The following is a 13227-nucleotide window of genomic DNA, read 5'->3' as shown; positions in this document are numbered from 1 at the left end:
GTTTGAATCTATCGATGTTGGCCTCCAGAGTTGCGCAGTGATCTAAGGCACTGCATCGCAGTTGCTAGCTGTGTCCCTAGAGATCCTGGTTAGAGTCCAGGCTCTGTCGAGAGCTGGCTGCAACCGGGAGATCCATGGGCGGCGCACAATTGGCCAAGCGTCGTCCAGGTTAGGTGAGGGTTTGGCTGGCAGGGATGTCCTTGCCCCATTGCGCTCTAGCGACTCCTGTGGCGGGCCGGGCACATGTACGCTGATACAGTCGCCAGGTGTATGGTGTTTCCTCCGACACATTGGTGTGGCTGGCTTCCAAGTTAAGCGGGAATTGTGTCAAGAAGCAGTGTGGCTTGGTTGGGTCGTGTTTCGGAGGATGCATGGCTCTCGACCTTCTCCTCTCCCGAGTCCGTACGGGAGTTGCAGCGATGAGACAAGACTAACTGCCAATTGGATACCATGAAATTGGGGAGAATTAAAAAAAATAATATATATATCTAATAATAATCTATCAATGTTACATTGAGCTGGGTGATTGGAATATGAATGACAGTCACCCACTATGCTGTAATAGAAATAAGGCCATGCTCATGAAAAAATAATCATCCTCCCTCATTTTAAATGGCACCAACCGCCACTGGGTGATGTTTGGTTTGTTTCCTAGCTGACAGGGATTCAAACAACAGCTCTCTGATTCCCCATAGCGATCAATCCGAGCGCTGCGGTTGTCAGTAGGCTACACTTCGTTTTCCTGGGTCCATGTTGAAGTTGGTCAGCCCAGACTTTCTAGCATACTCAGCTTCGTCGGGTCATTCCAGGGCACGCGTTGCATCTGTTCCATCCCGCTCGTCCCGCTCGCAGGTACAACAAACACCGACTACATCCGCACAAACTCAGTAAGAGAGGAATGCACCGGCGGAGTGTCGGAAAATAGCATTTCTGTGTGCCGACCTGCGTATGTGGTATGTTGCCCCATTTTTGTGTTATTCTTTGCTGCGTATGTAGTATGTTGTCCAATTATTGTGTTCTTCTTTGAAACATCAATATTCCGGGGCAGGGAAAAGATGCTGTTGAAAAAATTACGTCCGTTTGTAGACGTTCCAGAAGTCGCTAGACTGTTCATTCGTTTGTCGATAAGAAACACTCCCTTTGTCTGACTATTGTCTACTTTTGTCGAATTGTTTTTTTATACGATCTCTTGAGTTGGTGTTTGTTGTTCAGGCTAATGGCGGTCTGAAATCAAGGTTTTATAATGTGGGCGTATGTGAAATAATTTAGGGGTAGAATCGGCAGATTAATCTAGGTGTGCATTTCGAATATTGTTTGTGTAGGCTACAGTTTGCATCAGAATTACAACTGCGGCGTGCCATTGGCCAGTCAACAAGTATTTATAACGTTATATGGATTATAATTTGTTGCCGGTCTGTCTTTAGACACACACAGACCGGGGCGCTTTATAATTCAAATGCGCTGTTCAGAACATCTGGATAGCCTGTCCCAAATATTAACAAAACTTTGTCATGCAGGCTATTGTCTAAGTAGGCTAAATAAAAGAGCCTATGCTCGCCTAACAACTTGATAGATGCAGAATGAATAATTAATAATGGCTTAAGAATGGCTTTGTGTACGTTAATAGGCCTTATTATTGGGCTATTAAAACTGTCTTGTAAGAGAAAATATTACGCGTTTCAAGTTAATGGACAAGGGAAATGCCTTTCTTGCAAGCTCTAACCCAACAACGCAGTAATCAATATCAATGTAGTACTAAAAATAATATAAGGTATAACAAAAACACTAGAAATAAGAAATATGTTGCCAATCACAATCAATGCTGAATTTCAAATGTTCTAAATAATATCCAATATGTATGAGTCATTCGTTCTTGAATCATATAAATAAGTTATGCATCAAGTAGCCTAACAGTAAGCTATTTGTCATTGGAGACACTGACCTATATAAGGCACAGACCTTTTATATGGAAAATAAATACGTAATTTAGGCCTAGGCCTATGGCACAACACGGGAAGTCTAGAGATGTTAAAAGGGTGAGGAAATGTTATGCAAGGTAAGGAGGAAATAGATGGTTGCGCTCATCGTTGAGATAAGGTAGCTTCTCATGGCTGATAAGTGGGGTTTTGATTGGGCACTGTGCAGGTCGTCTAATAGCTCATTGAAGGCATATCAGTCATGTTTGGAAGTAGCCAATATATTGCCCCTGTAACTTAATAATTATTTTAGGCTATAACGTTGCACCATCACTCATTCTTAGCCTAAATAGACTACAAAGTGCTGTAAACGATTTTTTTTCCTTTGTGGAAAGTTAATTATGATTTAAACCTCTATTACCACTGTGGGTAGTTACAATGTAACAATATTTTGTTGGAATGGTTACAATATTACGTCACGTGGATCTGATAAACATGTTCTGCAACCTCGTATCAACGTGCCTCAGAATGAAATTGTCCTTCCAGGGTTGCCGTAGATAGAGTTTCGGGACATGTATCAGAATTCTCCGCTCTCATGGATTCTGCGGTTCTGGCTGGGGGTATTTCAGGTCAAATGACAGCCTGCACAGCGACGCCGTGTGAAAATTGAAGTCAATTTGCGAACTGGTGAAGAAATCAAAAGCTGACCTAACGGTACGAGTAGACTTACAACACCTACATCGATTAAATATACATTAGGATAATTTGTGACACGAGTTAGCCCTAGTGTAAATTAACCGGGCTATATCCTAATGTAGCCCTATTGAAAGCACCAAAGCACGCCTGCAGTGGATGTCTGATAGCCACTGGATTACGTAAATGTCCAATCCTTTCTGATCTGCCAGGGTTCTGTATTCAGGCTATTGAAACTTCGAGGTTGTTAGTTTGACACGGCATGAAAGCAGACTTTTGAATGTCCTCGGTTGGCCTGTACTATCAGTGGACTTGCAGGATAACTTCTGATAAGGGAGTGGTCGAAATGTACACAATTGTTACCCGGAGGAAAATGGGGGAGGGTCATGCTTTTTCAATTTCAGTCATGGGGGGAGGGGTTAGTATTTTTTTATTTAGTCAAGGGGGAGTCATGTAATTTGTAATCGATTAACAAACCTAACACAATCGTAAATCTAAGCACTGGTGGTGCTTAGATTTGTGCTATTTTCACCACCAAAAATTATCAGCACTGTGCTGGCAGTGGCGTGAAAGGGCTGGGTTTTGATTAATAAACCAGTTGTGGGTTTGTCGAGGTTTTGCCCCTCACTGGCCAATCAGAACGTGCTCGATGGCTAAATATGTGGTTGCTTCAAGTGGTGTATTTATGGTATTTTATGTTTTGCCTTGGAATCAACTCCAATGTTAGGCCATTATAGTTTGTTAAACAGCTTACAGAAATGAAATAACAAAATGTCGACCCATCCCATCTTTGCTAATTATGTTAACTTGAACCAGTTTGCAGTCCACATTGTTCTAAGTAATTGCATGGCTTCAATAGCATTCACATTGATGTAGGGGTTAGGCCAACTGTAAATTGCATTTTTGCTGAGCATGGACATGCCAAATGTTGTCAATAAGCAAGATCAAATTAATTATTGATAAGGCCTAAAAACCTTGTGAATAATTCAAATCAAATTCTAAACAAAACAAAACAACGACTTGTTTTAAATAGGCTATGTCTAAATACACTTACAGGCACCATAATTGCACGTTGTGGGCATGTAATATTAAAACAATGGAGGATTTTGCACACATTCTAACTTTTCACAGTAGCTGGAAAAAGATCCAATATAAAGAGAGAAGGAGAATGTGCACTCACCGTTATACTGCTCCCAAATATAATGTTTTATATAAATATTGGGGCCATCTTCGCATTCACACGTCTCCAGAAGTTGCATTGCACGGACATTCTCACCATAAAACCAGGACAGTGTGTATCATTCAAGTTTTTCATAGAATTTTATTAAAACCAATTAGTTTGTTTTTTTCAACAACAACAATAAATCCATGTTCAATTTAATGATATCCTTAAATTGAGGTTAGCTGAAGGCTGGGACTAAAAACGAACAAAAGATAACTCGTAAAATATACTGTCCGTCAAATGTATGTATAAGCTGAAAGTAGAAGACTAAGTATTGTTGTCCATTAGTTTACTCCAATTAGGGGAGGTGTGGTAGGTTTAGGTCGAAAATAATAAAGGAAAATATATTAAAACATATATATTTTTACAAAATAATATACAGTACCAGTCAAAAGTTTGGACACACCTACTCATTCCAGGGTTTTTCTTTATTTTCTACATTGTAGAATAATAGTGCTGATGTCAAAACTATGAAATAACACACATGGAATCATGTAGTAAACAAAAAAGAGTTCAACAAATCAAAATATATTTGAGATTCTTCAATGTAGCCACCGTTTTCCTTGATGACTCCTTTGCACACTCTCAACCAGCTTCATGAGGTAGTCACCTGGAATGCATTTCAATTAACAGGTGTGCCTTGTTAATTTGTGGAATTTCTTTCCTTAATGCGTTTGAGCCAATCAGTTGTGTTGTGACAAGGTAGTGGTGGTATACAAAAGATAGCCCTATTTGGTAAAAGACCAAGTCCATATTATGGCAAGAACAGCTCAAATAAGCAAAGAGAAACGACAGTCCATCATTACTTTAAGATATGTGGAGACAAAGGTGGAGTTACCCGTCCTCCGAAAGATGACCCGCCAAACCGCGCTTCTTAACACTCGCCCGCTTAACCCAGAAGCCAGCTGCACCAATCAATGTGTTGGAGGAAACACTGTTCAACTGACGAACGAGGTCAGCCTGCATTATTGGGTATTGTGTGTAGATTGCTTCAGAGTTTTTATTTATTTAAGGGTGTAACGTAACAAAATGTGGGAAAAGTCAAGGGGTCTGAATACTTTCCAAGGGCACTGTACAGTTCTTGACCAAAGCTTGAAACTGAACGTGATTAGAAACACAGTTTGTGGATTTTGGAGTACTCTTCATTTCAAAATACTTTTCATATCTACAGTGAGTAGAAGTTAGCCTATATTCATATTCTCTAATGAGAATACCTAAGGTATTTTGGTATTTCTGTACTAGCTGTCCACTGTCAATGCTCTGTTCAAAAGTACTATGTAGGGATAGATAGTGTGGAAGCCATAGAAAGTAGGAAGGGATCTACTATCAGGTAATGTCACTACTAAGCGTTTCTCAATGTTCCTCTGCTTCTACGGATAACCTAAGGACAGAACATTGACCCATGGGGCTCTGGTCAAAAGTAGTTAACAATATAGGGAATAGGGCTCCATTTGGGATGCAAACTTCATTCTTTGACTTAAATGTGATAACTAACTTTCTCAATGTTATTGGATTTGTACGTAGACTTGCATGGTGTGCTACCAAGAGGTGTCTTTTAAAATGTCTGCCCTTTCAAACCCTGCATGTCTTGTCAGGAGCAATTTGAGTGTAGCACACCGTTTAGCCTAATCCTTTTTTATTGAGGGGAAAACCGAGATGGAGCAAATTGGGTGCTACATGGTTGGTTGTTATTCCAGCTTTGACTGCAAAATTCTGGTAACTTTCCCCAAATTCTCTGGTTTTCTTAATCTTCGTTGGAGGATTCAGGATTTCCTGCTTTTGCCCTCATGAGTCTGGGAATTTCTTACTGTTCAATACAAGAGCTTAAAAGAACAATATTAATATTGAATCATGGTTGTGATTATTTATTGCTTGGATTTAAATGCATCAGTGTTGTGGAAGTTGTTTGATTGAGCATATGTAGTGGTGATTGTTTGATTTGAAGGGTTGAGTAGACACTGTCAGCTTGTAGATACAGTGCTGGGTATAGGAGAGTTGTCAGTGTTGATCCTATTCCCTATATAGAGCACTACTTCTGACCAGTCCTATGGGACACTGTGGTACCTTAAGTCACACACGTGGTACTCCAAAAGGGAGAAGGTTTATCAAACAACATGCCAGTTTTCTTATCTTCCAGAGGCCATGGGCTTCTTCCGAACAAAGCCCATGGCGTAGTGGTGTACTTTTGTTTCTTTGTTGATTTTTTTCTTCTTCTTCCATGAATTGCATGTGTTTTATTGCCATGAAGGGGCAGACTGCCTGGCTACCTTTTTAAAGCAAAAAATATTAGACTTAAGGAAAGAAAAAAAGGATTGTGTGGTTTTAAAATGTATAAATTGTTTTGAGAGTCTCAAAGTAAAGGAATAGTTTTACTAGATAAGCCTAGGCTATATTGTAAGTGAGGCTTGCCAGTTAGACCCAGGGTTGTTTTCAGTGGTTGCCGTCTTTCGTTTTCCTCCAGTGAACAAAGTAACCCTAAGCCATTTGGAAAGAAGCTTTGATTAAAAAGAAACTTGCTCAAACCTTGCATTATGACAAAAAAGACTTGCTGTGTGTTGGTCAAACCTTAGGGAATAGCCCAAATGTCTAAAGGCTGGATAGGGCATGAGATTTGCAGCACGTCTTTTTAAAAGCTATGATTCATTTTAACGGCACAGCCAAGTTCAAACATATAACTCCTGCACTGTTGAATAATTCAACTATTACCACTAGAGGTCGACCGATTATGATTTTTCAACACCGATACCGATTATTGGAGGACCAAAAAAAGCCGTTAGCGATTAATCGGCCGATTTAAAAAAAAATAAAAAAAATAAAAAAATAAATAAAAAATAAAAATAGATATAAAAAAAAAAAAAATAATAATATTTAAAAAAATTGTAGAAAAAAAGAAAGAAATTGGTATTTGTAATAATGACAATTACAACAATACTGAATGAACACTTATTTTAACTTAATATAATACATCAATAAAATCAATTTAGCCTCAAATAAATAATGAAACATGTTCAATTTGGTTTAAATAATGCAAAAACAAAGTGTTGGAGAAGAGGGTAAAAGTGCAATATGTGCCATGTAAGAAAGCTAACGTTTAAGTTCCTTGCTCAGAACATGAGAACATATGAAAGCTGGTGGTTCCTTTTAACATGAGTCTTCAATATTCCCAGGTAAGAAGTTTTAGGTTGTAGTTATTATAGGACTATTTCTCTCTATACGATTTGTATTTCATATACCTTTGACTATTGGATGTTCTTATAGGCACTTTAGTATTGCCAGTGTAACAGTATAGCTTCCATCCCTCTCCTCGCCGCTACCTGGGCTCGAACCAGGAACGCATCGACAACAGCCACCCTCGAAGCAGCGTTACCCATGCAGAGCAAGGGGAACAACTACTCCTAGTCTCAGAGCGAGTGACGTTTGAAACGCTATTAGCGCGCACCCCGCTAACTAGCTAGCCATTTCACATCGGTTACACCAGCCTAATCTCGGGAGTTGATAGGCTTGAAGTCATAAACAGCAGAGCTGCTGGCAAAACGCAGGAAAGTGCTGTTTGAATGAATGCTTACGAGCCTACTGGTGCCCACCATCGCTCAGTCAGACTGCTCTATCTAATTATAACATAACAACACACAGAAATACGAGCCATAGGTCATTAATATGGTCGAATCCGGAAACTATCATCTCGAAAACAAAACATTTATTCTTTCAGTGAAATACGGAACCGTTGCGTATTTTATCTAACGGGTGGCATCCATCAGTCTAAGTATTCCTGTTACATTGCACAACCTTTAATGTTATGTCATATTATTTGGCAAATTAGTTCGCAATGAGCCAGGCGGCCCAAACTGTTGCATATACCCTGACTCTGCGTGCAATGAACGCAAGAGAAGTGACACAATTTCACCTGGTTAATATTGGATATGCACCTGGATTTCTTTTAGCTAAATATGCAGGTTTAAAAATATATACTTCTGTGTATTGATTTTAAGAAAGGCATTGATGTTTATGGTTAGGTACACTATCTATCTGTCTATTTTCGCGAATGCGCACTGCATCGATTATATGCAACGTAGGACACGCTAGATAAACTAGTAATATCATCAACCATGTGTAGTTATAACTAGTGATTATGATTGATTGTTTTTTATAAGATAAGTTTAATGCTAGCTAGCAACTTACCTTGGCTTCTTACTGCATTCGCGTAACAGGCGGGCTCCTCGTGAGGCAGGTGGTTAGAGCGTTGGACTAGTTAACCGTAAGGTTGCAAGATTGAATCCCTGAGCTGACAAGGTAAAAATCTGTCGTTCTGCCCCTGAACAAGGCAGTTAACCCACTGTTCCTAGGCCGTCATTGAAAATAAGAATGTGTTCTTAACTGACTTGCCTAGTTAAATAAAGGTGTAAAAAAAAAAAAGAGGCAAAATCGCCATCCAAAATTACCAATTTCCAATTGTTATGAAAACTTGAAATCGGCCCCAATTAATCGGCCGTTCCGATTTAATCGGTCGACCTCTAATTACCACCCTCAAATTCCCATCCCATTAAAGCCTACAGTGTCTGTGTCCCAAAGGGCCCACAGGGCTCTATCAAATGTAGTGCACAATATAGTATCTCCATACATTATCTCCTCAACCAACAGTAAATGATTGTTGTATGTCTGTTCGTCCATGCTTTCTCCATCCTGCTCTACGCCATGTTAGGCCAGTCACTCTTCATGAAAGTCATAGTTTAATTCTCTGACTTGCAGTCTCTCACCCTACATACACAAACATTTCATGAGCTATTACGGGTCAGACCAGACTCATATGTTCTACTCAGTTCTGAGGCCTGCGGCCCGAGTTTTGGGTTCTCCATGTCAATAATCAGTTGATGGATACCACTACACCCTGCTCCATGCCACCTCGGAGTTGTTGTAAGGGCTCAAGGTCTTCCTTCTAGGTCTGCTCAGACCTGGGTTCAAATACTATTTGTTTCCTTCACATACTTAATGATCTTGCCTGGCAATATGGAACCTATGGAATAGTCTGAAAAGTACAAACCCACCCACTTATGGGCCTTGGTCAAAAATAGTGCACTTTAAAGGGAATATGGTGTCATTTGGGACAGAACCGTTATCTCACATCTTTGAGCGAGCTAAAATGCTCTCTCTCTCTCTTTTATTTCATCACTGACCAGCTGGCTGGCTGCAAGCTGTGCTGTGTTCTAACTGTTTTAACTATATTCAGGCTGCTAATGCCCACTAATCACACTGCTAATGCCCACTAATCACACTGCTAATGCCCACTAATCACACTGCTAATGCCCACTAATCACACTGCTAATGCCCACATGATTTTTTATTTATTTATTTATTTATTATTTCACCTTTATTTAACCAGGTAGGCAAGTTGAGAACAAGTTCTCAAATGATATTGCACTTTAGCGGAATTTAACATAGATTCAAACAAATTGACTTTAGAAGGGGATTTCTGCTCCAGCTGACATTGGCATTGTTTTCAGCCAACAGCTTTTAATGCAGCGGGCTAAATTAGGGTCACGGAGAGTGTTTATTGGTAGTCTTAAACAAATCTACTTTGAAACAAAAGGATACGCCTCACACACGTGGTTATGGGCTTAAAAAAAAGAAGACACTATGTACCGTGTCAGATATAGAGTTGAAATGTATTACATTTTGAGTTTGCGTACCAATATTACACTTTATATACATCACAAAAGCCTGAAATATAACAAGACTCTTTGACATAGACACACCTGATTTTTATTTTTTTGTAAAAAAAACTGTTTATTCCTTTTGCAATGATGAAAAATATTGATAATATTCCACCCATGAGCACACTAGAGGGTGTTTAGTCATTTGACTGCAGGAAAGGGCTACAAGTCTAATGCTGTGTGCAGGTCGTTAAATCAGCGTTGGTTTGAATCTAGGGCTAAACCTTAACCTACTGTATGATGATCCTGCTTAGGAAAGCAGAGATACTTGTTAGGTTATAAGCCCCGGTCAAAAGTAGTGCACTATATAGGGAATAGGGTGCCATTTGGGACGTAGACACTGAATGCAAACCACTCATGGCTGCAAATCCTTTGTATGTGTTCCTGTGAGGTAAAGGAAGATAATTGATCCAAGTTCTGATTGAGATAGTACAGTGTTTTGGAATGGTGTGATCATTAATCACATGAATCTCTTGAAGCGGTAAGCGATCCGATTTATTTAATAGGTCAGGTAGATACACATTGTTTACTCCTGCAGGAGAGTAAGTATTATCCACCTGATTCAGCATTTCTCCACAAAGGTTCCTTTGTTTAGCTCAGTGGGGTTGTTTTTTCCTTAATGTGCCTATAGGGGAGTTTATGAATGTTGCAGAAAATAGACATTGGCCAGATGGCAAACAGACAGGCAGGCTGCTACAGGTAGCATTGGGTTGGTATGTTAGGATGGATGAGCCCACAGAATGCCCCAGAAGGAGTTGTACCTGGTCCGTCTCCTCTCTAGGAGATGTCTCCTGATGTGCCACAGACCTGTGTTCAAATACTATTTAAAATATTTTATATACTTTTTAACATTTTCTCTAGTCTGCCTGAAGTGGCAAATAGGTGGGGTTAAACTTTTCTCGACTATTCTATTGGTTCCATTGCCCCAGGCGAGCTCATTCAAGCCCAGATAAACTATTTCAAATGATTTCGAATGATATTTGAATCCAGGTCTGATGTGCATACAGGCCCCTGTGAGGGTTTGGATGGCGTACAGCAGGGGAGTTGAGCCACGGTTTGGAAGAGACAAGATGTTTTAGACAATTTATATTTTCTTGTGTTAAATGAACGGCGTAGTTTAATGGTCGTCGGTTTCTGCACGGTGTCAGATGACGCAACAAACAACAAACGCATGTCTGGTGCTGTAAAGAACAGAACACACAACACATGCCTAGAACAGAACACAGCTGTATGAGGAAAGGACAGCATGAGAAAGGCGACTTGACAGCTGAGTAATGAAATTGTCTTGTGTTCCTGTGGTGTTTGTGTGTGTCAATCCTGGACAAAATGCGCAGCTTGGCAGCGAAGTGGCAGCTTGGCCTCTTGACTACCGACAGCAGCACCAAGGCTACGTCCCAAATGGCAGCCTATTCCCAAATGGGCCCATAGTACACTACTTTTGACATAGCCCTATGTAGAGAGTAGGGTGCTATTTGGGACACAACACAAGCATCTGCAATGGTTTAGCACAACCTCAGATAGTCAACCCAGCATGTTCTCAGGAGCATCTTAATGATTCTTACATTTTTATCAAGATCACAGAAAAATGCGAAAGAGAGAGCTTTGCCCAAACACAAACATGTCTTCTTCTTTCTGCAAGCCTGGTACATGTTTGAACATAATAATTACTGCATTTCTGGTTTGTTTTCTTTACAACGTACTGTACCAACCGATGTGATGTGGTCTGGGATGTGTACAGATGTAGGATTCTTAATTTAATCACCCTGTTGCAGGAGAACTTTCCTGCAATGCATCTGGATTTCAACTTTCAGACTTGATTTTCCCTTATGAAAATGTAAATTAATTATAATCCACATAATAATTCACATTTCCTGTTGTAGCAAACTGGCTCAAATGAAGATCCTACATCTGTATAGTGGTGAGGCCTTGTTGATTGAACTGGTAAGACCTGATTCACCCTTCTCATTTCTGTTCCTGAAGTTGTCTGTAGTGACATACATTACCATGGTACTTGTACAGTACCAGTCAAAAGTTTGGATACACCTACTCATTCCAGGATTTCTCTTTATTTTTACTATTTTCTGCATTGTAGAATAATAGTGAAGACATCACATCTATGAAATAACACGTATGGAATCATGTAGTAACCAAAAAGATTATTCAAAGTAGCCACCCTTTGCTTTGATGACAGCTTTGCACACTCTTGGCATTCTCTCAACCAGCTTCGTGAGGTAGTATCCTGAAATGCATTTAAATTAACAGGTGTGCCTTGTTAAGTTAATTTGTGGAATTTCTTTCCCTAATGCGTTTGAGCCAATCAGTTGTGTTGTGACAAGGTAGGGGTGGTATACAGAAGATAGCCCTATTTGGTAAAAGTCCAAGTCCATATTATGGCAACAGCACCTCAAATAAGCAAAGAGAAATGACAGTCCATCATTACTTTAAGACATGAAGGTCAGTCAATGCGGAAAATTTCAAGAACTTTGAAAGTTTCTTCAAGAGCAGTCGCAAAAACCATCAAGCGCTATGATGAAACTGGCTCTCATGAGGACCACCACAGGAAAAGAAGACCCAGAGTTACCTCTGCTGCAGAGGATAAGTTCATTGGAGTTGACTGCACCTCAGGTTTCAGCCCAAATTAATGCTTCACAGAGTTCAAATAACAGACACATCTCCACATCAACTGTTCAGAGGAGACTACGTGAATCAGGCCTTCATGGCCGAATTACTGCAAAGAAAAGAAATCACTACTAAAGGACACCAATAAGAAGAGACTTTCTTGGGCCAAGAAACACGAGCAATGGACATTAGACTGGTGGAAATCTGTCCTTTTGATCTGATGAGTCCAAATTTGAGATTTTTGGTTCTAAATGCCGTGTCTTTGTGAGACACAGAGCAGTTGAACAGATGATCTCCGCATGTGTGGCACCCACTGTGGAGGTGTGATGGTGTGGGGGTGCTTTGCTGGTGACACTGTCTGTGATTTATTTAGAATTCAAGGAACACTTAACCAACATGGCTACCACAGCATTCTGCAGCGATATGCCATCCCATCTGATTTGCAGTTAGTGGGACTATAATTTATTTTTCAACAGGACAATGACTCAAAACACACCTCCAGGCTGTGTAAGGGCTATTTGACCTAGAAGGAAAGTGCTGCATCAGATGACCTGGCCTCCACAATCACCCGACCTCAACCCAATTGAGATGGGATGAGTTGGACCGCAGAGTGAAGGAAAAGCAGTCAAGTGCTCAACATATGTTGGAACTCCTTCAAGACTGTTGGAAAAGCATTGCTTATGAAGCTGGTTGAGAGAATGCCAAGAGTGTGCAAAGCTGTCATCAAGGCAAAGGGTGGCTACTTTGAAGAATATTAAATATATGTGAATAAACACTTTTTTTGGTTTCTATGTGATTCCATATGTGTTATTTCATAGTTGTGATGTCTTCACTATTATTCTACAATGTAGAAAATAGTCATTTAAAGAAAAACCCTTGAATGAGTAGGTGTGTCCAAACTTTTGACTGGTACTGTACATTGCCACCCTTTGGCCTTTACAGAAATACATTGGCCTGGTGTTCAGCATTGTGTATGTAGGTAAAATAAGTAAGCCTTGCCCGAGACAGAATGGCCCACAGGACAGGAGCCTCCCACTGTGCACAGACATCAATTCAACGTCTATTCCAT

General features: G+C 40.1%; 1 protein-coding gene across 4 annotated transcripts in view; it reads left to right on the top strand.

Annotated features, from left to right (window-relative positions):
• Positions 1–702: 702 nt before the first annotated feature.
• Positions 703–13227, top strand: part of LOC120026928 (thyroid hormone receptor beta-like) — a 107247-nt gene continuing 94722 nt past the window's right edge. For 2 of the 4 annotated variants that reach the window (XM_038971699.1, XM_038971697.1), the window contains exon 1: positions 703–953. The gene's annotated coding sequence lies outside the window, so the exon portion shown is untranslated. Of the gene's footprint in view, positions 954–2409; positions 2631–13227 lie in introns of those variants that run through there. The other 2 variants (XM_038971700.1, XM_038971698.1) reach the window with 2 other exon arrangements.

Source organism: Salvelinus namaycush, chromosome 32, assembly GCF_016432855.1.
Source record: "Salvelinus namaycush isolate Seneca chromosome 32, SaNama_1.0, whole genome shotgun sequence".
Taxonomy (NCBI): domain Eukaryota; kingdom Metazoa; phylum Chordata; class Actinopteri; order Salmoniformes; family Salmonidae; genus Salvelinus; species Salvelinus namaycush.
The sequence above is the reverse complement of the archived record's forward strand: the minus strand, read 5'-3'. Positions and strand labels throughout refer to the sequence as shown.